The sequence below is a fragment of the Rhinoraja longicauda genome, chromosome 1 (assembly GCF_053455715.1).
Source record: "Rhinoraja longicauda isolate Sanriku21f chromosome 1, sRhiLon1.1, whole genome shotgun sequence".
NCBI lineage: Eukaryota > Metazoa > Chordata > Chondrichthyes > Rajiformes > Arhynchobatidae > Rhinoraja > Rhinoraja longicauda.
The window spans coordinates 1,042,367-1,063,997 of record NC_135953.1 but is presented as its reverse complement, the minus strand read 5'-3'; the positions used below and the strand labels follow the sequence as shown (position 1 = coordinate 1,063,997).

Genomic DNA, 21,631 nt, shown 5'->3' with positions numbered 1-21,631 from the left:
GCACAAACACCTGGGATGAGGGGGCGGGGCTGTGGTGGAGGGGTGGGGCTGTGGTGGAGGGGGCGGGCCTGTGGTGGAGGGGCGGGGCTGTGGGATCTCGCGCAGGTGGGGAGGACGCGGGTTCTGAGAGAAGGGGCGGGACCTGAGAGAAGGGCGGGGCTCATCACGTGAGCTGCCGGTGTGTGACGCAAGCAGCGCGGGCCCGGGCCGGTTCCCGGCGGCAAAGGCGATTCAAACGGCGTCGCGCGAGGCACGGCCGTTACTGGAGAGAGGGAAGGAGAGAGAGAGAGAGAGAGAGAGAGAGAGACACGGGAAGAGAGAGAAAGAGACGCACGGGGGGGGGGGGGGAGGAGGGAGAGAGACGGGGAAGGAGAGGGACTGCAGGAGAGAGAGACGGGGGGGGGGGGGTGGTGAGGAAGACTGGGGGTGAGGGGAGTGAGAGAAGGAGGGAGAACGGGGTGGGGGGGGAGAGAGGAAGTGAGGAGACCGGGAGGGGAGAGAGGGAGTGAGAGAAGGAGGCAGTGAGGGAGAAAGGGGGGGAGAGAGGGAGTGAGAGAAGGAGGCAGTGAGGGAGAAAGGGGGGGAGAGGGGGAGTGAGGAGACCGGGAGGGGAGAGAAAGCTGAGAGTCTGGGGAAAAGTGGGAGAAAGGTTGGTGAAGAGGGAGTGAGTGAGCGAGAGAGAGAGAGAGAGAGAGAGAGAGAGCAGCGTGTGAAGGGAGAAGGCCGAGCAAGGGAGGCAGTGGGGAAGGTGGAACAGTGGAGAGAGAAATATGTAGAAGGGAGCATGGTTTAAGAGGGAAATTTGGATCAAATCAGGGTTAACTAGATAGAAATAAATTGGCATTTGTCCGAGAAGGTGAGCTGGAGTGGGGAGAGAAAAGGAGTGGCAGGGTCGAGCCATAAAGGCAGGTTGTAGTGAGTGTGGTGGAACAGGGAAGATATAGCGAGGAATAGAGGGCTTGGAGACAGAAGGCATCGGGGCTGGATGTGTGGGGGGGGAGAGGGTTAAAGAGAGAGGTAGAATGGGAAAAGAGGATAGGTAGCAGGGCTGTTAGATATGGGGAAGAAGAAAAGCAGTTAACGGACTAGGGAGTGAAAGAAGGAAAGAGTCAAGGGGAGTGAGAAAGATCAATAAAGAGAAACAATAAAAATAAAAGACGGGGGAGACCAGGAGAAATAATGTAACAGAGCCAAAGGGAAGTGTGAGGGAGGGAGGGAGGCAGAGTGTGAGGGTGGGAGAGAATGGCCTGAGGGTAAAGCAAGGGCATCCAAGTTGGAAGAAAATAGAAAGAAGTAAAGGGTGAGGGAGGCAGATTAATCAGGGCGCATTTGAGTTAAATACTATGCAGCAGATCGTAAGAAGGAAAGTGATAGATAGGGGTATTGACAAAGAAAGGACCCAGGTGAAACTGAACCAGCAGATAAGAAAATATGAACACGCTGCAAAAGAGCAAAGTGGAATCAAGGCAGGGTGACAGCTAAAAAATAATTGGAAAAAAGGAAACTGCAAGGAGAGAAAATAGTTGCCTGAGAAGATTCAGACAGTTTCAGGTTCTCGTAACAGTTTCAAATGTTGATTAGAGGTGTAATTGTGATTTTAGGGATTTGGTCCCAGATTGCAATTTCATCACCTCTAACTAAAGAGACAGTTGTTGATGCTCCTTTTAGAAACCAAAAGAAAGTGTTTAAAGGTGTATCAGATCCAAAAATAACAAAGGAATTCCCAGGAACTCGGTTGTTCCCTGATCTTCACCATTACCAAAATGGATTTCGGGCACAAACAGGTAAAAAGGAATAATCTATACCCTTTGTGAAGCAATTTTGAGATGGATTAATGAGTAAATTAAGACGAGATCATTTACAGTGCGAGCAATGGTGCAGTTGTTCCATGGGTCATTGGGAAGAAAGATAAAGAGGTATTCCTGAAATGTATACAGGTAAACTTGTTTGATGGATGGGCAGATAGCAACGCTGGTATCCCTGGATCTGGGGAATGAAGTCGATAAGAATCATGTCTCAATGGGGGAGCTTCAAGGATTGATGCTAAAAACAATTATGTATAGTTTGCGAATCAAAATTTTTAGAGAGTTGTGAATCTGTGGAATTCTCTACCTCAGAAGGCAGTGGAGGCCAATTCTCTGAATGCATTCAAGAGAGAGCTAGATAGAGCTCTTAAGGATAGTGGAGTCAAGGGGGTATGGGGAGAAGGCAGGAACGGGGTACTGATTGAGAATGATCAGCCATAATCACATTGAATGGCGGTGCTGGCTCAAAGGGCCAAATGGCCTCCTCCTGCACCTATTGTCTAAATGTGTCATTACACAGCTGGGCAACTCTTTTCTGTGAACGGACAGGGAATAGAGCAATGTTAGGCAAGACTGCTACGAGAGAGGAGCCAACAACCTTGGTAAATGAGACTTGGCAAGTAGTTGATGTGTTGGTGGGAAGTCACTTTGACCAGTGCCCATCATTCCATTAGTTTCAAGATAGTCATGAAAGAAGATAGGACCTTCTCAGTGAACATTGGGGCCCTGGGGAGTGTTGTCGAGTAGAAGGATCCAGAAGTACAGGTACATAGTTTCCTGAGAGTGACGTCATGGGTGGACAGGGTAGTCGGTAAGGCTTTCAGTTCAGTGGCCTTCATCAGTCAGGATATTGGGCATAGAGCTCAGGATATTATGTTACAGTTGCCAAGACATTATTGAGGTCACAGGGAGAACGTGCAAACTCCTTACAGCAGCACCCACAGTCACACTCTACCACTGCACACTGTGCCACTTTGAAGAGAGATTCTAGGGAAATAGGAAAGAGATTAAAAGGAACATTTCAAAAATTGTAATCTCTGGTTTACTGCTGTTTTGATACCTCAGAGAACATAGAAATAGGACTGCAAATCATTGAAAGGCTGAGGAGTAGTTGCAAGGATTGCTTTGTATTCCTGAGCTGTTGGGAGTGATGGCAAATCTTTTCCCCAAGATACACGAGAGAATTATTCAAGCCATCCAGACCCAGTGGATAGTGATCTCTGGATTAGGCTGGAAACCGGTATGGAAGATGATGAAAAGTCAGTGGATTGAATGAGCAGGGGCTCGGCAGGGAACAAGGGACTGTTTGATCGAATTGCATTTATTTTAATGCCAGAGCATAATGGAAAAGTTGGATAAACTTGGGGTGTGGAGAGGTATGTGCGACGGACGTGGTCATTTGCCGAAGAGAGGGACAGGACTGGCAGTTTAATGTTCCAGGGTACAGGTGCTACAGGGGAGATAGAGGTGGGGAAAAAGGGTTTCGACCTGAAATGTCACCCATTCCTTCTCTCCAGAGCTGCTGCCTGTCCTGCTGAGTTATTCCAGCATTTTGTAAAAAATCTTTGGGGAAAAAAGGAGGTGTTTAGACAATGGACAATAGGTGTAGGAGTAGGCCATTCGGCCCTTCGAGCCAGCACCGCCATTCAATGTGATCATGGCTAATCTTTCTCAATCAGTGCCCCGTTCCTGCCTTCTCCCCATACCCCCTGACTCCGCTATCCTTAAGAGCTCTATCTAGCTCTCTCTTGAATGCATTCAGAGAATTGGCCTCCACTGCCTTCTGAGGCAGAGAATTCCACAGATTCCAGTTTATTGATTAAGGAGAATGTCGTGGCAGTAGCCTGAGATAACATTACTGATGATTTGTCTGATTAGGCTTGCATGATGATTTGTCTGGAGATAACCTTGTAGAAACAAAGAACTGTAGATGCTAGTTTACAAAAAAGACAACATGCTGGAGTAACTCAGAGGGCAGGGAGCATCCTCAGATTGGTACCCTTCTTCAGACTGAAAGCCGGGAGTGAGGAGAGGCAGGACAAAACACGGCAGGTAATAGGTGAACACAGGCTGGGGGGGTGGGTTGATAGTCAGATGGTTGAAACAGAGACAAAGCAGAAGGTCTGATGGAAGCGTTGCGAATTGTGAAGTCAAAGGAAGGAATGTAGGAGGAGGGGAGAAATAGGTGCAAGTCCAGGTGGAGTACGGTGGAGGGGGGGTGGTGGTGTGAGGGGCCGGTGTTGCTGTGAGAGGCCGGTGGTGCTGTGAGGGGCCGGTGGTGCTGTGAGGGGCCGGTGGTGCTGTGAGGTGGCGGCGCGCGAGGGACTAATTGACGCAATTGACTCCACCATCTTCCCCACCACCGATGTCAGGCTAACTGGTCTGTAATTCCCCGTTTTCTCTCTCGCTCCTTTTTTGAAAAGTGGGATAACATTAGCTACCCTCCAATCCACAGGAACCGATCCTGAATCTACTGAACATTGGAAAATGATCACCAATGTGTCCACTATTTCTAGAGCCACCTCCCTGAGGACCCTGGGATGCAGACCATCAGGCCCAGGGGATTTATCAGTCTTCAGTCCCATTAGTCTACCCAATACTATTTCTCGCCTAATGCAAATTTCTTTCAGTTCCTCTACCCCCCTAGATCCTCTGTCCTCTAGTACATCTGGGAGATTGTTTGTGTCTTCCTTAATGAAGACAGATCCGAAGTACCTGTTCAACTCTTCTGCCATTTCCTTGTTACCCATAATAATTTCACCCGTGTCTGCCTTCAAGGGACCCACATTTGACTTTGCTACTCTTTTTCTCTTAACATATTTAAAGAAGCTTTTACTGTCCTTTATATTCTTGGCCAGCTTCCCCTCGTACTTCATCTTTTCAGCCCGTATTGCCCGTTTTGTTACCTTCTGTTGTCCTGTGAAAGTTTCCCAATCCTCTGGCTTCCCGCTACACTTTGCTGTGCTATACATCTTTTCTTTTAGTTTTATTCCATCCCTAACTTCCCTTGTCAGCTACGGTTGCCTCTTACTCCCCTTAGAATCTTTCTTCCTTTTTGGAATGAAATGATCCTGCATCTTCCGGATTATGCCCAGAAATTCCTGCCATTGCTGTTCCACCGTCAATCCTGCTAAGATCCCTTTGGCCAGCTTCTCTCTCATGCCTTCGTAGTCCCCTTTGTTCAACTGCAACACTGACACTTCCGATTTAACCTTCTCCTTCTCAAATTGCAGATTAAAACTAATCATATTACAATCACTACCTCCAAGCGGTTCCTTTACCTCGAGTTCTCTTATCAAATCTGGTTCATTGGACAACACTAAATCCAGAATTGCCTTTTCTCTGGTAGGCTCCAATACAAGTTGCTCTAAGAATCCATCTCGGAGGCACTCTACAAACTCTCTTTTTTGGGGTCCAGAACCAACCTGATTTTCCCAGTCTACCAGCACCACAATGGCATTACCTTTGTTACATGCCAGTTTTAACTCCTGCTGCATCTTACACCCTACATCCGGGCTACTATTTGGGGGTCTGTAGATAACTCCAATTAGTGTCTTCTTGCCTTTACAATTCCTCAACTCTATCCACAGTGACTCTACCTCGTCAGTCCCTATGTCTTCCTTCGCAAGGGACTGAATTTCGTCCCTCACCAGCAGAACTACCCCATCGCCTCTGCCCACTTGCCCGTCCTTTCTATAGGACATATAACCCAGGCCCGATCCTCCTGCAGCCACGTCTCTGTAATCCCCACAATGTCATATCTACCAACCGCTAACTGAGCCTCAAGCTCATCTACTTTACTTCTTATACTTCACGCATTCATATACAATACCTTTAATTCTTTACTCATCTCACCCTTCACATCGATCCCTGTTACACTTGGCCTTACTCTCTTATCCCTTTGTGAGCTTTCTTTCCCGTTAATTCTGGGGTCATTATCCCTTTACTCTCTTTCCCTTTACTCTCTTTCCCTTTCACTCCATCCTTGACTATCCCATTTGACACCCCCCTTGAGCAAGTCTTGCTTATATCAGATGCTAAATTGACTAATTGTCCAATTTACCAATCTTCCAATCTAATTGTTGAGCCAATCCCCACACTCACTCCTGACCTTCCTTCCTCTGATGAGCTTGAAGGTATGTGCTCTGCCCGACCTGCACTCAAAGACAGCTAAAGTGCCGTTTGCACCCTTTTTATACCTGCTCTACCTGTGACTCACCAGCCAGCCAATGGTTGTTTCGCTGCTGCCCTCAAAGACTCAACAGGATGACCGTAAAACTAGTACAACGACGGGGGGATGGAGAGAGAGAAAGCAAGGGTTACTTAAACTTAGAGAAATCAATATTCATACCTCTGGGTTGTAAGCTGCCCAAGCAAAATATGAGGTGCTGTTCCTCCAATATGCGTGTGGCCTCACTTTGGCAGTGGAGGAGGCCCAGGAAGGACAGTGTGGGAATGGGTGTTAAAATGTTTGGCAACAGGGAGATCACGTAGGCCGAGGCAGACTGAGCGAAGGTGTTCAGCAAAACAATCACTGAGTCTGCGCTCAACTAGGGTCATCATACTAGTTTCACTGTCGTCCTGTTGAGTTTCGCTGTCCGTACAACACCTAACCCACAGCCAACAATGGGCCATTGTGGGGTTCACCTTTCCCTGATTATTGTTGCTTTCTGGATATCTTCCATTCATAGTACTGTCTGTATCTCTCGTTCCCCTTTCCTCTGACTCTCGGTCTGAAGAAGGGTTCTCGCCGGAACTCGCTGGAATTTAGAAGACTGAGGGGGGATCTTGTAGAAACATATAAAATTCTTAAGGGGTTGGAGAGGCTAGATGCGGGATGATTGTTCCCGATGTTGGGGGAGTCCAGAACCAGGGGTCACAGCTTAAGGATAAGGGGGAAGTCATTTAGGACCGAGATGAGAAAACATTTCTTCACACAGAGAGTGGTGAGTCTGTGGAATTCTCTGCCACAGAAGGTAGTTGATGCCAGTTCATTGGCTATATTTAAGAGGGAGTTAGATGTGGCCCTTTTTGCTAAAGGGATCAGGGGGTATGGAGAGAAGGCAGGTACAGGTTACTGAGCTGGATGATCAGCCATGATCATATTGAATGGCGGTGCAGGCTCGAAGGGCCGAATGGCCTACTCCTGCACCTATTTTCTATGTTTCGGCCCGAAACATCACCCATTCCTTCTCTCCTGAGATGCTGCCTGACCCGCTGAGTTACTCCAGCATTTTGTGTCTACCTTCGTCATGTTACGTGCTGTTTTGCTATATGACTCAAAGACAATATGGATTCAGACATGAGAAAATATTTGCAGAAGTGTGGGCTAATAGAAGAAAAGTTTTACTCTGCAAATGGAAAGGCAGAAGGGAAAATCGGAAGTGTCGGTATTACAGTATAGCAAAGGGGATTACAGAGGCATGAGGCGGGAGCTGGCCAAAATTGATTGGAAGGAGGCCCTAGCAGGGAAGACGGTAGAACAGCAATGGCAGGTATTCCTGGGAATAATGCAGAGGTTGCAGGATCAATTTATTCCAAAGAGGTGGAAAGACTCTAAGGGGAGTAAGAGACACCTGTGGCTGACGAGGGAAGTCAGGGACAGCATAAAAATTAAGGAGAGGAAGTATAACATAGCAAAGAAGAGTGGGAAGACAGAGGATTGGGACTCTTTTAAAGAGCAACAAAAGTTAACTAAAAAGGCAATACGGGGAGAAAAGATGAGGTACGAGGGTAAACTAGCCAATAATATAAAGGAGGATAGCAAAAGTTTTTTTAGGTACGTGAAGAGGAAAAAAATAGTCAAGGCAAATGTGGGTCCCTTGAAGACAGAAGCAGGGGAATTTATTATGGGGAACAAAGAAATGGCAGACGAGTTAAACCGTTACTTTGGATCTGTCTTCACTGAGGAAGATACACACAATCTCCCAAATGTTCTAGGGGCCGGAGAACCTAGGGTGATGGAGGAACTGAAGGAAATCCACATTAGGCAGGAAATGGTTTTGGGTAGACTGATGGGACTGAAGGCTGATAAATCCCCAGGGCCTGATGGTCTGCATCCCAGAGTACTTAAGGAGGTGGCTCTAGAAATAGTGGAAGCATTGGAGATCATTTTTCAATGTTCTATAGATTCAGGATCAGTTCCTGTGGATTGGAGGATAGCAAATGTTATCCCACTTTTTAAGAAAGGAGGGAGAGAGAAAACGGGTAATTATAGACCAGTTAGTCTGACATCAGTGGTGGGGAAGATGCTGGAGTCAATTATAAAAGACGAAATTGCTGAGCATTTGGATAGCAGTAACGGGATCATTCCGAGTCAGCATGGATTTACGAAGGGGAAATCATGCTTGACAAATCTACTGGAATTTTTTGAGGATGTAACTAGGAAAATTGACAAGGGAGAGTCAGTGGATGTGGTGTACCTCGACTTTCAGAAAGCCTTCGACAAGGTCCCACATAGGAGATTAGTGGGCAAAATTAGGGCACATGGTATTGGGGGTAGGGTACTGACATGGATAGAAAATTGGTTGACAGACAGAAAGCAAAGAGTGGGGATAAATGGGTCCCTTTCGGAATGGCAGGCAGTGACCAGTGGGGTACCGCAAGGTTCGGTGCTGGGACCCCAGCTATTTACGATATACATTAATGACTTAGACGAAGGGATTAAAAGTACCATTAGCAAATTTGCAGATGATACTAAGTTGGGGGGTAGTGTGAATTGTGAGGAAGATGCAATAAGGCTGCAGGGTGACTTGGACAGGTTGTGTGAGTGGGCGGATACATGGCAGATGCAGTTTAATGTAGATAAGTGTGAGGTTATTCACTTTGGAAGTAAGAATAGAAAGGCAGATTATTATCTGAATGGTGTCAAGTTAGGAGGAGGGGGAGTTCAACGAGATCTGGGTGTCCTAGTGCATCAGTCAATGAAAGGAAGCATGCAGGTTCAGCAGGCAGTGAAGAAAGCCAATGGAATGTTGGCCTTCGTAACAAGAGGAGTTGAGTATAGGAGCAAAGAGGTCCTTCTACAGTTGTACCGGGCCCTGGTGAGACCGCACCTGGAGTACTGTGTGCAGTTTTGGTCTCCAAATTTGAGGAAGGATGTTCTTGCTATGGAGGGCGTGCAGCGTAGGTTCACTAGGTTAATTCCCGGAATGGCGGGACTGTCGTATGTTGAAAGGCTGGAGCGATTGGGCTTGTATACACTGGAATTTAGAAGGATGAGGGGGGATCTTATTGAAACATATAAGATAATTAGGGGATTGGACACATTAGAGGCAGATAACATGTTCCCAATGTTGGGGGAGTCCAGAACAAGGGGCCACAGTTTGAGAATAAGGGGTAGGCCATTTAGAACGGAGATGAGGAAGAACTTTTTCAGTCAGAGAGTGGTGAAGGTGTGGAATTCTCTGCCTCAGAGGGCAGTGGAGGCCAGTTCGTTGGATGCTTTCAAGAGAGAGCTGGATAGAGCTCTTAAGGATAGCGGAGTGAGGGGGTATGGGGAGAAGGCAGGAACGGGGTACTGATTGAGAGTGATCAGCCATGATCGCATTGAATGGCGGTGCTGGCTCGAAGGGCTGAATGGCCTACTCCTGCACCTATTGTCTATTGTCTATTGTCTATTGTCTAAAAGACAACTGATAATGTATCTGAAGAGCAAACACAGGCACAGCAAGTTAAATACCTTGTCCTGTTCTGTGTAATGCTATAATTCTATAAGGGCCTATTAATGTGTTTTCCCTAGCCTGTAATACTTTTTTCCCTTTACAATAACAGGCATTAAAGGACCAGCACGTAGTGTAGCATCCAGATGCGCACCAGGTAAGAAAACTCACCAGTTAAACTTTGGTCATGTAAAACACAGTGTAGTTTATTGTCAGCATACAGAGGTACAGTGAAAAGCTTTTTGTTGTGTGCTATCAAGTCAGCAGAAAGACAATATATGATTACAATCGAGCCATTACAGTATGGATACATGATAAGGTTTTGTTTCTGCTGAAAAAACTGACGGCAGAGGGAGATGAGGCATCTTGCTGCAAGTAAGAATCTGCTTTTTAAAATAAAAAAAGGTTTTGTAAATCAGTGGGAAGAAGTTACAGAGTTGCTAACTATGGAGGCGGGACATTAGCGTGCAGCAGGCGTCCGAGAGGCTTAGCTAGAAAGTGTTTGGAGCAAATAAAAGGGAAGCAAGCACCAGTGGAGCGGCCGTGTTGAGGGCAAGTGCCGTGTTGTCGAAAAGTGCATCTTCAGGCTTTGGCTCGAGAAGCTGAGGAGAGAAGAGCTGAGGAATAAGGAGCTGAGGAATAAGGTGTTGAGGAATAAGGAGCTGAGCTGTCGCACCCAGAGCCGCAGGAAGTTTCAAGATTTGTGCGATACGCACAGGATACATACAGGATCACGTGTGCTGCAGCCGTATGATGTGGGGGCTGCTGAACCCCTTGGTGGTTCCTGATGACCACATCTGCAGCAAATGCTGCTTGATTGAGGAACTCGGACTGAAAACTGACGACCTGGGGTCTGAGCTTCACACTGTGGCACATCAGGGACGAGGAGAATTACCTGGCGCTGTGTTTCTAGAGGCATTCATACCCGTTAGAGTAACTGCTTCCAACGTGGTCTGTGGTCACGAGGAAGGTGACCGCTAGTGAGGCAGGAGGGGAACAGAGGTGCGGACTGAGAGGAGCCTCAGTCCTTGAGCTTGTCAAGCAGGCCTGAGATTCTTGCTCCCTGTGCAGACGAATGTGTGGGCTGTAGGAAGAATGAGCAACCTGACCAAGGCACTGTGGTTCAAGTGGCCGTTCAAGAGGGGACAGGGAAGAAAAACGTAGTTGTCATTGGGGATAGTATAGTTAGGGGCAGTGACACTGTTCTCTGTCACGAGGATCGAGAGTCCCGAAGGCTGTTGCCTGCCTGGTGCCCAGGTTCAGGACATCTCATCTGACCGGCAGAGGGACTTGGAGTGGGAGGGGAAAGATCCAGTGGTCGTGGTCCATGTGCGGACCAATGACGTAGGTAGAATGAGGAAAGAGGTTCTGCTAAGGCAATTTGAACAGCTAGGTACCAAATTGAAAAGCAGAACCAAGAAGGTAATAATCTCTGGATTACTACCTGCGCTGCGTGCAAATTGGCATGGGGTTGAGAGGATTAGAGAGTTGAACACGTGGCTATGTGTGTACTATGTGTGTGTGTGTGTGGGGGGGGGGGAGGGGGGATCTGTAAAATTGTAAATTTGTCCCTTCCGAACGGAGACCCGACCTTTGTTTTCTGGGTCGGGTCTCCGTTCCTGCTGCGGAATTTCGTCCAAAAAAACTTGTTTTTTGCTTGACAAATAAAGATGCAGGATCTTTTCACTCCAAAGAGGAAGAAAAATTCTAGGGGGAGAAAGAGGCGACTATGGCTGACAAGGGAAGTCAAGGACAGTGTAAAACTAAAAGAGAAGGTGTATAGCATTGCAAAGATTAGTGGGAAGCCAGAGGATTGGGAAGCTTTTACAAACTGCCGGTATGTTTTTGTTCGCTGTGGTTCCCACCGTACGCCACTGCAAAGGCCTTACGAGTGACCTTTCCAGGTGCTGCAACACGGCACCATGATGTTTGTTTCAACATGGGTGGTACGCATAAGACTGTTTCCGTGGACCGTCTTAAGCTGGTGCATTTGGAGGTTGATCAGCCAGTGCAGGTGGCACAACCCCGCCACAGTGGGCGTCTGCCGTCAACTCTGCCGGCTGTGACCCCGAGCACGGGAGACGTGTACACGAGATCAGGTGCCTCACTGGTAAACCTACTCGCCTCCATGACTCCCCTTCTGGGGGGGGGGGGGGGGGTCATGCGGCCAAGCCACTTGTCTCTCGAACCTTCCATTGCCCAGCTGGAACTCTCACCTGATCATGCGGTAACGGGGGTGGGCCTGGAGTGTGAGTCTGGAATTGGAAGGAGTTGGAGTTTTAACTGGTGTGCTCTCGAACGACAAGGTTTAGTTCAACATTAACTGAATGCACGTGAGTGCCGAGAGTTGTATCGATTTATAAAGAAACACAGTGTGTACACAACATGTGGACTGCTACACTACGCCTTTAGTTTCCTGAAGCTGAGGACAGTAGGCAATAGTTGCAGAAGGAGGCCATTCCGCCTTTCAAGCCAGCACCGCCATTCTATGTGATCATGGCTGATCATCCACAATCGGTACCCTGTTCCTGTCCTTTCCCCATACCCCCTAACTTCGCTATCTTTAAGAGCTCTATCTAACTCTCTTGAAAGCATCCAGAGAATTGGCCTCCATCCAGTACCTTCTGAGGCCAATTCTCTGGAAGCTTTTTGTGGATCTGAATTCCACAGATTTACAACTCTCTGAGTGAAAAAGTTTCGCCTGGTTCTGGACTCCCCCAACATCGGATGGAGCATGTCTCGAGCAATGAGGAGATGGAGTACAGGAACAAATAGAGAGCATAGGAACATGATGTAGGCGATTATAGTAAGGGGCTTGCAGAGCACAGGTGTTGAGAATTATCATGGAGGATGTTTGTCACCTATCCTCTGTGGTCTACAGGTCAGCAAGTTGAGGATCCATTTGCAACGGGGATGCTGAGTCCTAGGTCAGAATTTTGAAGTTAAGTTTGGTTTGTTTAATGGTGTTGCAGGTGGAGCTGTAGCCAATATATTGGATGTGTAGGAAGGAACTGCAGATGCTGGTTTAAACCAAAGATAGACCCAAAAAATGGATTAACTCAGCAGGACAGGCAGCATCTCTAGAGAGAAAGAATGGGTGACATTTTGGGTCGAGACCCTTCAGACTGGTTAGGAATAAGGGAAACGAGATATGGACGATGATGTGGAGAGATAAAGACAATGAATGAAAGATCTGCAAAAAAGTAACGATGATAAAGGAAACAGGCCATTGTAAGCTGTTTGTAGGGTGAAAACGAGAAGCTAGTGTGACTTGGGTGTGGGAGGGAGGAGGGAGGGAGGGAGAGAGAGGGAATGCCGGGGCTACCTGAAGTGAGAGAAATCAATATTCATACCACTGGGCTGTAAGCTGCCCAAGTGAAATATGAGATGCTGTTCTTCCCATTTGCGTTTAGGCTCACTCTGACAATGGAGGAGACCTAGGGCAGAAAGGTCTGTGTGGGAATGGGAAGATTTAAAGTATTCAGCAACCGGGAGATCAGGTAGGTTCAGGTGGACTGAGCAAAGGTGTTTATCAAAATGATCGCCCAGTCTGTGTTTGGTCTCGCTGATGTATAAGATTCCACATCTTGAACAATAGATACATTGGAGGAGGTGCAAGTGAACCTCTGCCTAACCTGAAAGGACTGTCAGGGTCCCTGGACAGAGTCGAGGGAGGAGGTATAGGGACAGGTGTTGCATCTTCTGCGGTTGCAGGGGAAGGTACTTGGGGAGGGGGTGGTTTGGGTGGGAAGCGATGTTAACCAGGGAGTTGCGGAGGGAACGGTCTCTGCGGAAGGCAGAAAGGGGTGGGGATGGAAAGATGTAACTAGTGGTGGGATTCCGTTGGAGTTGGCAAAAACTTTGGAGTGTTATGTGTTGTATGCGACGACTGATGACATGTTACTCAACAAAATGGCGGCGCTGCCCTAACAGCTGCGGCTTACCTGCGGTCCGTTTGTCTTTGTGTTTTTTGTCTTAATTGTAGTGTTTAGATGTGATGTAGTGTTTTTTGTGGTTGTGTACCATGTGTGTGGGGGGAACTGTAAAATTGTAAATTTGTCTCTTCCGAACGGAGACCCGTCGTGGTGTCTTCCTTCCCGCCGTGGCCTACCATCGGCCAAACACCTGGAGCTGGCGGCCTCCACCTGGGCTCTGGTTCGCAGAGCCCGCGGACTGGACTTATCATCTGCGGAGCCGGCTGTCTTCGGAGGCTGCAGGAGCGGCTGCGACTCGCCTTCGGAGGCTTCGGCGCGGGCCGCGTGGATGCCGACATCGGGAGCTCTGGCAGCGGCAACGTGTTCGTCCGCCCCGGATCGCGGGGCTTGGGTCGGCCCACCGCAGACCTTTCACCGTCCGGCGCGGCCTAAAATAGGCCGCGGGGTTTTTCTCTGCCCGGCGGGGGGTTCAATGTCGGGAACCACGACCGCCCCGACGTGCAGCAGCAGTGTCTTTGCCCGCCCCGGATCGGGGGCTTGGGTCGGCCCGCTGCGGACCTTTTACCATCTGGTGCAGCCTGGCAACTTCAACAGCCTGACCGCGGGAGAAGACGGCAGGGGAAGAGAAATGACATTCTGGCCTTCCATCACAGTGAGGAGGTGACTGGAGGAGACTCACTATGATGGATGTTTCTTTTTGTTTGTTTTGTGTTGGTTTGTGGTTGTGTAATTGCTTATGTTATTGCTCTTACTGTTGGACTGTGGGTGACGAAATCTCGTCCAAAAGACTTGTTTTTTGGATGACAATAAAGGTAATTCTGATTCTGATGGGGTGAAAGAAGGTAAAACCGGGCTTTGCGGGGCTGGGAAACAATAAGGTTGGAGGCTGTGGAAGGCAAAAGTGAAGAAATCAGAAATGGTGTGTGAGATTATGGCCTGGTGCTCATCTGTGCCAATATATTGGAGTCTGACATAGGAGTCCCTGTTATCCATTTGTTCCAGTGATGAGTACGTGCCAGGGAGATGGTGTCTGCTGTGGATCTATTACAATGGTAGGCAAACTGTAGTGGATAAAGACTATGCAGGAGGAAGGAGAAGAAAGCTGGAAGAGAGGAGGGGCAGGATAAAGTGTGGTAAGGCATCGTGTATCCTGGTGAGTTTTTGACAGACATATGGTTGGACAAAGGCCAGAGATGGAAAGACATTGTCATACAGCGTGGAATCAGGCCATTCAGCCCTATTAGCACATGCCGACAAATGTGCCCCATCTACTCTCGTCCCACCTGCCTGCATTTAGCTCAAATCCTTCTAATCCTATTCTTTCCATGTACCTGTCCAAATGCTTTTAAAAAGTTATGATTGTACCTGCCTCAACTACCTCCTCAGGCAGACCCTTCTATTTCCCCACCACCCTTTGTGTAAAAAAAAGGTGCCCCTCCTCATGTTCCTATTAAATTTTCCCCACTTCATCTAAAACCCATGTCCTCTAGTTCTTGATTCCCCTACTCTGGGTAAAAGACCTATCTATCTACCCCATCTATTCCCCTCATGATTTAAAACACCTCAATAAGATCACCCCTCATCCTTCACTGCGCTCCAATCAAGCCTTAGCCTGCTCTAAATCTCCCTAAAGCTCAGGGCCTCAAACCCTGGCAACATCCTCATAAATCTTCAATGGAACCTTTCTAGCTTAACATTTCCTATTACAAGGTGCCCAAAACTGAACACAATTCTCCAGATGTGGCCTCACCAATGTCTTGTACAACTGTAACACAACCTCTCAACTTCTACACTCAACACTCTGACTGATAAAGGCCAATGTACCAAAAGCCTTCTTGACCACCCGATCTACCTGCGACTCCACCTTCAAGGAACCAGGCACCTGCACACCTAGATCCCTCTGCTCTACAACACTCACCATTCATTGTGTAGATCCTGCCCATGTTAACTTCCCAAAATGCAACAACTCGCACTTTTCTGTATTAAAAAAACCATTCCTCAGCCCACCTGATTAAGATCCTGCTGCAATTTCGATAACCTTATCAAGAAGGCAGAGATATTAATCTAATTAATCAAGTACTCATGTGTTTTTACTGAGAAGTTCATGGAAGCTCAGAAATTGAGGCATAGGAGTTGTGATATCTTAGATTATAAAACAATTGCTAAAGAGGAGGTTTTAAGATGCAATTAGGTGGATAAATCCCCAACCCTGACTACGTGCATCCTTGGACCCTGTGGGAAGGGTCTCGGACTATATTTGATCAGACTTTAGACAATAGACAATAGGTGCAGGAGTAGGCCATTCAGCCCTTCGAGCCAGCACCGCCATTCAATGCGATCATGGCTGATCACTCTCAATCAGTACCCCGTTCCTGCCTTCTCCCCATACCCCCTCACTCCGCTATCCTTAAGAGCTCTATCCAGCTCTCTCTTGAAAGCATCCAACGAACTGGCCTCCACTGCCTTCTGAGGCAGAGAATTCCACACCTTCACCACTCTCTGACTGAAAAAGTTCTTCCTCATCTCCGTTCTAAATGGCCTACCCCTTATTCTTAAACTGTGGCCCCTTGTTCTGGACTCCCCCAACATTGGGAACATGTTTCCTGCCTCTAATGTGTCCAATTCCCTAATTATCTTATATGTTTCAATAAGATCCCCCCTCATCCTTCTAAATTCCAGTGTATACAAGCCTAATTGCTCCAGCCTTTCAACATACGACAGTCCCGCCATTCCGGGAATTAACCTAGTGAACCTACGCTGCACGCCCTCAATTTACTGGGTTTATCTTGTACCCTAAACACCCTAAATAAGAAGAAGAACATTATTCACGTTATTCCCTTTATCATGTATCTGTACACTGTGGACGCCTCAATTGTAATCATGTATTGTCTTTCCTCTGACTAGTTAGTTAGCAGGCAACAAAAGCTTTTCACTGTACCTCGGTACACATGACAATAAACTAAAGTCCCAGGAATGAGTAGGTTAATGTATAATGAGTGTTTGACACACTGGGCCTGCACTCGCTGGAGTTTAGAAGGATGAGGGGGGACCTCATTGAAATGTACAGAAATAGTGAAAGGCTTGGATAGAGTGGATGTGGAGAGGATTTTTCCACTAGTGGGAGAGTCTAGGACTAGAGGTCGCAGTCTAAAAATTAAAGGATGTTCTTTTAAGAAGGAGATGAGGAGGAATTTCTTTAGTCAGAGGGTGGTGAATCTGTGAAGGCTGTGCAGGTCAAGTCAGGGGACATTTTTAAGGCAGAGATAAATAGATTCTTTATTAGTACGGTTGTCAGAGGTTATGGGGAGAAGGCAAGAGAATGGGGTTGGAGGGAGAGGTAGATCAGCCATGATTGAATGGCGGAGTAGACATGATGGGCCGAATGCCCTAATTCTGCTCCTATTAGAAACATAGAAAATAGGTGCAGGAGGAGGCCATTCATTGTGATCATGGCTGATCATCCACAATCAATAACCTGTGTCCAACTTCTCCCCATATCCCTTGATTCCACTTGCATCCAGAGCTCTATCTCTCTTTTAAATTCATCCAGTGATTTGGCCTCCACTGCCCTCTGTGGCACAGAATTCCACAAATTCACAACTCTCTGGGTGAAAAAGTTTCTTCTCACCTCAGTTTTAAATGGTCTCCCCTTTATTCTAAGACTGTGGCCCCTGGTTCTGGACTCCCCCAACATTGGGAACATCTTTCCTGCATCTAGCTTGTCCAGTCCTTTTATAATTTTATATTTCTCTATAAGATCCTCTCTCATCCTTCTAAACTCTAGTGACTACAACCCTAGTCTTTTCAATCTTTCCTCATATGACAGTCCCGCCATCCCAGGGATCAATCTCGGGAGCCTACGCTGCACTGCCTCAATTACAAGGATGTCCTTCCTCAATTTAGGAGACCAAAACTTTACACAATACTCCAGATGTGGTCTTACCAGGGCCCTGTACAACTGCAGAAGAACCTCTTTACTCCTATACTGAAATCCTCTCGTTATGAAGGCCAGCATGCCATTAGTTTTTTTCACTGCTGTACCTGCACACCAACTTTCAGTGACTGGTGTACAAGGACACCCAGGTCTCGCTGCACTTCCCCCTTACCTAACCTGACACCATTGAGATAATAATCTGCCTCCTTGTTTTTGCCGCCAAAGTGGATAACCTCACATTTATCTATATTATACTGCATCTGCCACGCATCTGCCCACTCATTCAACCTGTCCAGGTCACCCTGCAACCTCCTAACATCCTCTTCGCAGTTCACACTGCCACCCAGCTTTGTGTCATCTGCAAACTTGCTAGTGTTACTTCTAATTCCTTCGTCCAAATCATTAATATATATGGTAAACAGTTGCGGCCCCAACACCGAGCCTTGCGGCACTCCACTCGCCACTGCCTGCCATTCTGAAAAGGATTTACTCCTACTCTTTACTTCCTGTCTGCCAACTAATTTTCTATCCATGTCAACACCCTACCCCCAATACCTAGTGCTCTAATTTTGCTCACCAATCTCCCGTGTGGGACCTTATCAAAGGCTTTCTGAAAGTCTAGATACACTGGCTCCCCTTCATCCATTTTACTTGTCACATCCTCAAAAAATTCCAGAAGATTAGTCAAGCATGATTACATTTTCATAAATCCATGCTGACTTGGACTTATCCTTTTACTGCTATCCTTACGCTATTACTTATGATCTTATAAAGTCAAACTAAACTCAAACTCAAGCCAGTGGAGTTAAGTACCAGAAGACTGGATGTGGGCTAACGTTGTACCATTATTTAAGAAGGGCAACAAGGACAAGCCTGGGAACCAGACTCCCGCCCCACCCTCATCGATCACCTTCATCACCTCATCAAAAATCTCAAGCAAGTTAGACACGACCTGCTGTGTACAAAGGCACTCTGACTGCCCCTAATTCACCCATTCTTCTCCAAATGGGAGTAAATCTTATCCCAAAATATCCTCTCCAATAGTTTCTCTAGCACTGAAGTGAGGCTCACTGGTTTATAATTCCCTTCCGGGCGGCACGGTGGCGCAGCGGTAGAGTTGCTGCCTTACAGCGAATGCAGCGCCGGAGACTCGGGTTCGATCCAGACTACGGGCGCTGTCTGTACGGAGTTTGCACGTTCTCCCCGTGACCTGCGTGGGTTTTCTCCGAGATCTTCGGTTTCCTCCCACACTCAAGACGTACAGGTATGTAGGTTAATTGACTGGGTAAATGTAAAAATTGTCCCTAGTGTGTGTAGGATAGTGTTAATGTGAGGGGATCGCTGGGCGGCGCGGACTCGGTGGGCAGAAGGGCCTGTTTCCGCGCTGTATCTTTAAATCTAAAAAATTCCCAAAGCCGACCCTTCTAATTGCCTGCTTGAGTTCTTTCCTTTCTTTATTACATGGATTATGCGCCGGTAGATAAGGGTTGATCTTGCCGTCAATTTTGTCACATTGTGTGCTGTATTGTTCTGGTTCATTTCTAACTGTTTCTGATGAAAGGTCTCGAGGGGGAAAAGACGTTACTTGTGTTTCTGCATCCATTGATCTTGCCTGAAAGATATTCTTGCTATTGAGGGCGTGCAGCGTAGGTTTACTAGGTTAATTCCCGGAATGGCCGGACTGTCGTATGTTGAAAGACTGGAGCGACTAAGCTTGTATACACTGGAATTTAGAAGGATGAGAGGGGATCTTATGGAAACATATAAGATTATTAAGGGGTTGGACACGCTAGAGGCAGGAAACATGTTCCCAATGTTGGGGGAATCCAGAACCAGGGGCCACAGTTTAAGAATAAGGGGTAGGCCATTTAGAACTGAGATGAGGAAAAACTTTTTTCTGTCAGAGAGTTGTAAATCTGTGGAATTCTCTGCCTCAGAAGGCAGTGGAGGCCAATTCTCTGAACATAGAAACATAGAAAATAGGTGCAGGAGTAGGCCATTCGGCCCTTCGAGCCTGCACCGCCATTCAATATGATCATGGCTGATCATCCAGCTCAGTAGCCTGTACCTGCCTTCTCTCCATACCCCCTAATCCCTTTAGCAAAAAGGGCCACATCTAACTCCCTCTTAAATATAGCCAATGAACTGGCCTCAACTACCTTCTGTGGCAGAGAATTCCACAGACTCACCACTCTGTGTGAAGAAATGTTTTCTCATCTCGGTCCTAAAAGACTTCCCCCTTATCCTTAAGCTGTGACCCCTGGTTCTGGACTCCCCCAACTTCGGGAACAATCTTCCCGCATCTAGCCTCTCCAACCCCTTAAGAATTTTATATGTTTCTATAAGATCCCCCCTCAGTCTTCTAAATTCCAGCGAGTGAATGCATTCAAGAGAGAGCTAGATAGAGCTCTTAAGGATAGCAGAGTCAGGGGGTATGGGGAGAAGGCAGGAACGGGGTACTGATTGAGAATGATCAGCCATGATCACATTGAATGGTGATGCTGGCTCGAAGGGCTGAACGGCCTCCTCCTGCACCTATTGTCTGATCTGCTGAATATTTCCCGTAAATTCTGTAGAAGTCATGGCTGATGATTGCTTGCCTAATTTCTGTCCACCTTTGCTTATGTGGTAACTATGCTTTACTCTCGTTCTTCACTTTGCCCAGGAACTCCACTTTGGCTTATATTGCTGTTGGTGCTTATCGTGATTCTGCTTATCGTGAATGGAATCTTGACATTATTCATTTGCAAGAAGTGGCGTAGATCTATATCAGGAGCAACATTAGCTACTGTCGTCTAGAAAAGTTTGAGGTAAGTTGCCATTATTAAGCCACGGTTATGTTTTACCAGTGTACTAGCCAAATGTCTGTGCATTCCTCCTTTTGATAGGCCAATATTCTGGTGCATATCTCTGGAGAACAAAGACTGCACCGCTCCACCTGCCCATTCTCCCTCCGTGTGTGTGCGTGTGTGTGTGTGTGCGCGCGCTGCCGCCGCCGGGCGCGGCGCGGCGCTGCTGTGGGAGTTGCAGTCGTGCACACAGTGAGTGTCAGTGACGGGCGGCATTGTGGTTGGCGGGGCGAGGGTGAGGGCGGGGCGAGGGCGGCCTGCGGACCGCGGAGCGGGGACCGGGAGCTGGGGAGCGGGCGGCCTGCGGACCGGGAGCAGGAGCGGGGAGCGGGGAGCGGGGAGCGGGCCTGCAGCTGGAGCCGGTCAGTCAGTGCGCCATACGGCTCTCGCTCTCGCGTTTCCACACCACGTCCTCAATCGGTTGTTGATAAAGCTGCTCGGAAAATAGACCGTAGGCGGATTGTCAAACATACGTGTATTTATTGTCCGATCGTTTACATCTTTTTAAGTTCAGTGGTTGCAGAGGACTTGTTGAACACATGAAGGGCTCTGCCCGAGCTGCCACTGACAGGCATCAGTGTTCAGTTATTTGCTTGTTTGCAATACATTTGGAGATTTTCACATTGCAAGGCGCATGACAAAGTAGTTTGCAGATGGTATTTAAACTGACCAAGTAGCCTGTGGGAAAATGATAATGGTCTGGCCAGTGAAGCAAAAATAAGGTAAAGAAATTCAGTCCAAAGCATGATGAGATCATGCATTTGGGGAAATGCCACGCAACTAGAGAATCCACGGCCAATAGCACGACATTGAGTAACGTGGAGCAACAGGATAGCACCTGACCTATGCACAGATCATCCACAAAGCAAGTCAGCTCTCCACAGGTATCTGACCATTTTTAGCCAAGGCATGCAACAAAGAGCTTACACTAACACTGCACAGCATGTTTGTCTGCAACTTGAATAACATTTGTCACCACACTACGAGAAATATGTTGTATAAGAAAATAACTGCAGATGCTGGTACAAATCAAAGGTATTTATTCACAAAGTGCTGGAGTAACTCAGCAGGTCGGGCAGCATCTCGGGAGAGAAGGAATGGGTGACGTTTCGGGTCGAGACCCTTCTTCAGACTGAAGAAGGGTCTCAACCCAAAACGTCACCCATTCCTTCTCTCCCGAGATGCTGCCCGACCTGCTGAGTTACTCCAGCACTGACAAGAAATATGTTACTGCACATGTGATCGTTCAGAAGAGATTTATGAGAATGTTGCTTGACTGGAAAAATTTGGCAATGAGGAAACTACTGAATCTTGACTTCTTAACTAAGAAAGGATAATAGTAATACGAAAAGCAGTCCTGTCTACTTCATGGGATGAGAGCGGTTTTCTAATCAAGAGAGACTGTACAGGGTACAGGAAACATGTTCCCAATGTTGGGGGAGTCCAG

General features: G+C 47.5%; 1 protein-coding gene across 4 annotated transcripts in view; it reads left to right on the top strand.

The window, feature by feature from the left end:
* Window positions 1-636: 636 nt before the first annotated feature.
* The window catches only part of mogs (mannosyl-oligosaccharide glucosidase), a 57,642-nt gene continuing 36,647 nt past the window's right edge, over window positions 637-21,631 (top strand). For 2 of the 4 annotated variants that reach the window (XM_078400957.1, XM_078400701.1), the window contains exons 1-3: window positions 637-1,784; window positions 9,579-9,623; window positions 20,001-20,145. The gene's annotated coding sequence lies outside the window, so the exon portion shown is untranslated. Of the gene's footprint in view, window positions 1,785-9,578; window positions 9,624-20,000; window positions 20,146-20,476; window positions 20,547-20,954; window positions 21,069-21,631 lie in introns of those variants that run through there. The other 2 variants (XM_078400786.1, XM_078400877.1) reach the window with 2 other exon arrangements.